The sequence below is a fragment of the Babylonia areolata genome, chromosome 7 (assembly GCF_041734735.1).
Source record: "Babylonia areolata isolate BAREFJ2019XMU chromosome 7, ASM4173473v1, whole genome shotgun sequence".
NCBI classification, from domain to species: Eukaryota; Metazoa; Mollusca; class Gastropoda; order Neogastropoda; family Buccinidae; genus Babylonia; species Babylonia areolata.
The window spans coordinates 22,439,765-22,445,610 of record NC_134882.1 but is presented as its reverse complement, the minus strand read 5'-3'; positions in this window follow the sequence as shown (position 1 = coordinate 22,445,610).

The following is a 5,846-nucleotide window of genomic DNA, read 5'->3' as shown; positions in this document are numbered from 1 at the left end:
TAATCTTTGGGTTCTAAATGGAAGGAATTGTAAATTAACTATTGCGTTAGTTGGTTTGATAATCATTGATGATATTTATTGTAAGTTGCCTAAGGCCTATTGGTAAAACGTCCAGTGTATTTCGTGTTGTATTCCTAGCGTTTTGTTCGTGCCTATCTCATTTATTTCCGTGCTGTTCTTGTATTATAATGAGTATAAAGAACTAAGAAACTTGGGCCACATGTTCCATTGTGTTGTGTCCAGCTCCAGACCAGCCCAGAGAATGGAAGAAAGAACTGGTGCCAGGTTTTGACGGGATGGTTTGTTTTTGTTGTTTTTTAAAGACTGTGACCCTACCCCTGAAGAACTTTATGTTCCGGCGCTGAACGGAAGACGACTCAACCTGCTCACAACACAAAGTCTTCTTCCTCCACAGACTTCGCCAGCCGGAGGTCGTCACCTCTTCAGCGTCCCAGTGAAAAGAACATGCTTCATCAATTACGGCGAAGACTTCACCCGGCCTTTAATTAAACCTTACTAAGAAAGGAAACTAAAAAATTTTTAATCCAAAAAAACATTGGAAAGTAATCTTGGAAAATTATGGGTCGTTCGAAATTGTTTGGAATGCAGTTTGTTGTGCTCTTTGTTGACCAGTTGGTCTAAATTCCAAACTGTTCCAAGAAACGAAACAGAAATTTGACCGAAATTGAAGATAGTAAAAACCTGTTATTGTTGTATCAAAACAAAGTTTCTTTCTCATATTTTTTTTTAATTTCGTTAGCTGTGTGGAAGTTGGACACAACTATACACTAACACACATTACAGAACTAATAAGAAAAACATGCATCTGGCGGTATTTGAATACACACAAAAAGATAGAAAATTAGTAGAACCACGAACAACGAGAAAACCCATAACACATCTGCCTAGCAGATGTGTTGTAGGGAATATGGATTTGTCCGAACGCAGTGACGCGTCCTTTTGAAAATAAAACTGAAACTGATGCTGTGTGTGTGAGACGCACAAAACGAATAACATGAATCTGTCACTCGATTCGTTGAAAATATCTCCAGGTGTGTCGTGGTCCTGACCACAGGTGTTTGATAGTTATTTTGACTCCTTTGCTTTGACAGCAGTGTGCGTTTTATGAACGGAACACCTGTATAGTTTCCCATCACCGGTACTGCTGGGATTTTTTTTCCCCAAAATGTCTTTATTCACTCAATTTATTTTGTTTTGGTTTTGTTTTGTTTTTACAATGCACCGAACTTAATACTAAACAATACAAATGCAATACATCACATTAGATTAATGGATAAATAAAAAGAATAAGAAAAAGATCTGTAATAAGACGTATGACATATATAGAAGAAGAATATACGATATACTTATTGCATATTCAGCACTCTGCCCTTCGTTATTTTAAACAGCACAAAAGACAGAATGAGACAAAAATAAGCACAGTAACGACAGTATATGAAGGACAGACAAGGACAGATTAAAACATATATATAAAGGAGAAAAATGATACAAGGACAAAACTAAGGACACTTTCTTATATGAACAAGTAGGAGATATCTTTGTATGGAAGTCTATACAGCATTCATTTTTCGTTACCTTTATAGGTAATAACATAATACGCTCGAGATGCAAGCTGACATCACCACGAGACAGAGCACGAAAAAGGCGGACCAAATGTTTATATATAGATAGTAGATAGATAGATAGATATGGGTATACAATATATCAACTGAGTAAGGAACAGAATAAGGTAGTAAGGGTAAACAAATGAACCATTTCTTTTAAGTAAGGCATTGTGAAACTATTTTGACATAATTCATTATTCTACTAAGTTCATGTATTTGTATATTCAGTTTATGTGCATGTTTTTCAATTTTGTATCTAATCTTTAATTCTGTCAAGAACGTTTGGATATTTGTCTAAGTTTGTTTATTCTGCATCTGTTTTTGAAGAATTTTCCAAGTAATAGGATAATACGTCATCAGTTCTGCTGTTTTCTTCAGTTTCAAATAGTATAAGCTTATTATTCAAATTGAGGTCAGCACAATTTTGACATGTTTCCATGATGATATCCTGTATTTTTTTCTAAAACGAAAGTGAATACTGGCAGTTAAACAGGTTATGATTTACGCTGTCCTCTCTATGACATAAGTTACATTTGTCATTATTTACTAAACCTACGTTTTTAAGAATTGTATTTGTCATTAGGATTCTATGACAAATTCTAATTTGAAACCATTTCAACTTCACATTTTGTATTTTGCAAACCTTTTCAATATTTCTTCCCAATCTAACCGCGAATTTCACTTTTTCTCCCATGTCATGAATGATTTAATGCTGGAAATGTCTAATTCATTCATTAATATTTCGCAATATTGTTTAGATCCTCTATTTACATTCATCAGGAGTTGTTAAGATTTTGTAATAATGACGCCTACACAAAAAACTATGCTCTGTGTAGAAACACACGACGTGCGAATATGGAAATCTTGATGAGGCTTACATAAAAAGATACGGTGTGTGTAAATGTAGTGACATGAACTCTGCTATGGCTGGACATTGCACGGGAAGTATGCTGAGAGAGTACGTTAAATGCAGTGTGATAGAAATTCAGGAAAACTGTACACATGAGATCGTGAGACAGACTCGTCAGTTTGCATTGAGGCTTCTGACGAGGTGGTTGTTTATTCCTTGCCAGGTGAGCAAATGGTTTTGTTGGTATAAATGTGTGTTGAGGAAGATGAAGTAAAGATTTCATAAATGGGATGTTTAACATTATGTATGTATTTCGTAATTTTGAATAACATTAGCCAAAGGGTTAAGTTGATACAAATCTTATTCCAAAATCTTGAATAACCAGTGCTACAACTATAGAAAGGGCCAAAGAATGTGGACTGTGATCTTCAATAACATATTCTTATGATCTACTTTGTATTTTATATTACTTTGTATTTTTAACTACTTGATTGAAATAAATAGTTTGAGACTTCTGACGAGTGGTTGTGTTTATTCCTTGCCAGTCCTCGGGTTACATAAACACACACGACGTACGAATATGGAATTCATAATGACGCCTGCATAAAAAGTCAGGGTGTGTAGTAACCCACGATGTCCACGTAAGTCATAGCGATGCCTGTATAAACGTATGGGTGTGTGTACACCAAAGATGTACGATTCTTGAGAAAAACCCTCGTGTAAAAACCCTCTGTGTGTGTATACCAACTGTGTATTCTACGAAATTTATCTCAACGATGTAAGGCGAAACCCTGACATTACTCACTGCATACAGGTTATCGCAGAAGTATGACCTGTTCTTTGAGTTCTTTGTATCAGTATGAATCAGATGACTGTGTACTCCATACACAAGCTGCATAAATAAAGCACAAACGGATTGTATTAAGAATGCGCGCTTTTCTTCTTCTTCTTCCTTTTTCTTCTTTTACTACATTGGTTCAATAAAATGTGGCCCAATCGCTGCATTTTCTGTACTTTGTGTGTGTGTGTGTGTGCGCGCGCGTGTGTGTTTGTGTGTGTGTGTGTGTGCTCGCGCGCGTGAGTGGTGCTTTGTGTATCTGTGAGACTCACAAAATGTGTGCATGAATTTCTCTGTCACTCATTGGTTTGTCAATACCTCCACGTGTTTCGCGGTCCTGTGTGTGTGATAGGTGATTTGACTGCAGTGACAGCTATACGCAGTAGTAGTAATAGTAGTAGTAGCAGCAGTAGTCTTCAATTTTAAAACTTTCCATTTTATGTGATATTGGACGGGGGAAAGAGGGGGGAGTATAAGTGGGGGTGAAGGCTGTGTGCGTGTGTGTGTGTGTGAAATGTCGATTTTGTATACGTACTTTGGGAGATTTCGACCATTGATCTTTCAGAATGTTTCCCTGGTTCGGGAGATTTCGACCATTGATCTTTCAGAATGTTTTCCTGGTTTTATTTCTTCCTGCTTACTTGACACTGTTTGTGTCAATATGATTCAGATGATTGTGTACACTATGCACAAACTGTATCGATAAAGTACGCACGGACTGTGTGCAGAATGTGCGTTTGGTTTTTTACATTTTCTGCATTCTTTCAATAAAACGCTGTCACTGTATTTTCCATACTCGTGTGTGTGTGTGCGTGTGTGTGTACATATGTGTGTGTGTGTGTGTGTGCGCGCGCGAATGTGTGTGTGCGCATGTGCGTGCGTGTGTGTTTGTGTGTGAGAGAGTGTTTTTGGTATTGATTGAGTGACTGGTAAAGATACTATAAAAAGCGAAGACTGGGGTGCGGGTGGTGGTGGTGGGTCAGAAACTCCTCAGTCACACCTGTCAACAAATTTAAGAGCAGCACCTAATAAGCCTGTTTCACGTCGTTATTTCCCAGTCTGCTAAATAACGGAAGGACAATTAAAGCCAGTACGTCACGGCTTATCAATTATTCTGTCTCTGTTCTTTTAATTTCTCTGTCTGTTTCTCTGTGTCCGTCTCTCTCTGTGTCCGTCTCTCTCTGTATCTCTCTCTCTCTCAATCTCCTCTCTCTCTCTCTCTCTCTCTCTCTCTCTCTCTCTCTGTGTGTGTGTCTCAGTAGTATGTTTGTCTGTTTCTCTTTCTCTCTTACCTGGAAAACAGAAAACAGCGTGTTTACTTAGACGGCTCGTATTCTTCTGAAGGTCATGTAGATCGTGGTGTTCCTCAAGGCTCTGTTATTGGACCCCTACTCTTTTGCATCTATATTAACGACTTGCCGATGCATATATCACCTAGCAATGTCATCTGCGATCTGTTCGCTGATGACAGTTCCCTTCATTGTAGTGACACCGACATTGATCTTGTAGAATCATCTCTACAACAGGGAATAAATGACATCTCAGACTGGTGTTATCAAAACTACATGGAACTTAACCCACACAAAACAAAAAGTATGACATTGACATCCAGACAGAAACACCAACGTAAACCTCTCATTTTAAAGCTCGAGGTAAACAAGAACTCAATTGAACAAGTTTGTGAGCACCGCGTTCTTGGGGTAATTATTGATAAAGAACTGAACTGGCAAGCTCATATCAACCATGTATGCAAACAATTAGCCCGCAGTTTGTTCTTACTCAATAAACTTAGATATTACGTCGACACTCCAACCAGAAAATTATTCTTCGGGGCACACTGTCTCTCTCATGTCAATTATGCATTTACAGTCTGGAGCAATGCCAGTCACAACCAGCTAAAAAAAGTTAACTCATTGCATAGACGAGCAGCTAAACTTATTTACTAGACCACTCCCTATCAACAGATGAAAAATTAACAAAACTGGAAATATTACCACTATACAAGCAATTCGACTACAACAGGAGTGCATTGCTGGCCTAAAGGACTGGATGACTCTCAACAAGCTGCAATAAATGATGATAAGACTGAATTTATGATAACCTGTCCAAAGAAGTTTCGTCAACATCCTTCCTTTCCTGACTCTGTTCTGATCAATAGCACACCTGTTACACTTTCTCCTTCTGTTCGCAGTCTTGGTGTAATCCTAGACCAGTCTCTTTCCTTCCAACAGCACATTTCGAATATCTGTAAAGTTGCCTATTTGGAGCTGCGTAGAATCAGCTCTATCCGCCACTATCTCTCAACCGATGCAACCAAGACACTTGTATGCTCTCTGGTTCTCTCAAGATTGGATTACTGCAACTCTCTTTTGGCCGGCCTTCCCAAATATCTGTTAGACAGACTCCAACGAATTCAGAATAACGCTGCCAGACTCATCTGCAGAGCTTCTAAATTTGACCATGTTTCTCCTCTCCTTCAGTCTGTCCACTGGTTGCCTGTTTCTGATCGAATAGACTATAAGCTATCCACTCT